Source organism: Hippocampus comes, unplaced genomic scaffold, assembly GCF_001891065.2.
Source record: "Hippocampus comes isolate QL1 unplaced genomic scaffold, H_comes_QL1_v1.1 scaffold39, whole genome shotgun sequence".
Taxonomy (NCBI): domain Eukaryota; kingdom Metazoa; phylum Chordata; class Actinopteri; order Syngnathiformes; family Syngnathidae; genus Hippocampus; species Hippocampus comes.
Window position 1 is genome coordinate 1,298,474 of NW_017842054.1, and position 682 is coordinate 1,299,155.

Sequence of the window (682 nt, forward strand, 5' to 3'; positions counted from 1 at the left end):
ATAAATCAAATCAACAGTGACAAATGAACTCACATTTCAACACAAAACGGAAAAGACAGATTAAACGGTTTTCATTTTTGGCCAATATGAGAAATAACTGTTGACAGTGATCGTAGTGAGAATTGAAGAGATGATTGACTATGAAGTTGTCACATTTGCTTTGGATTTGATTGCTGACTTAAGTTTAGCAGAGTGTGTGTGTGTGTGTGTGTCACTTCCGAGGATTGTTGCATCCAAAGCCTGGTGAGGGGGATAAAACGGTGTGTGACTAAAGGGGGGCTGAAGAGAAAAGTGAAAGCCGACTGAATCCACGTAAACAAACAAACAAACAAACAAACACATTGAGTTCCATCACATAGACCTGAGCTGTTTTTTAAACATCATTTTAGAACTAAGTGTTGCGATTAACGCATTGCTAACATCATGAAAGAAAGCTTTTTTTAAAAAAAAATTAATTTACACTTGCGCAAGTTAATACCCTGTCGCATTAAGGGAAAATGCTACGTTCGTAGCATTTAGCCTACAAGTATGTTCGAACTTGCGGGGACAGTCTGAACGTATTTGGAGGTCAAAATGTTTTTTCTCCACACTTCCGTCCACTTGGCCGATCCGTGTATGACTCGATAAATCAGGTTTTTTCCAACATCGAGAAAAAAAAAACAGTGAAAGTTCCATACACACA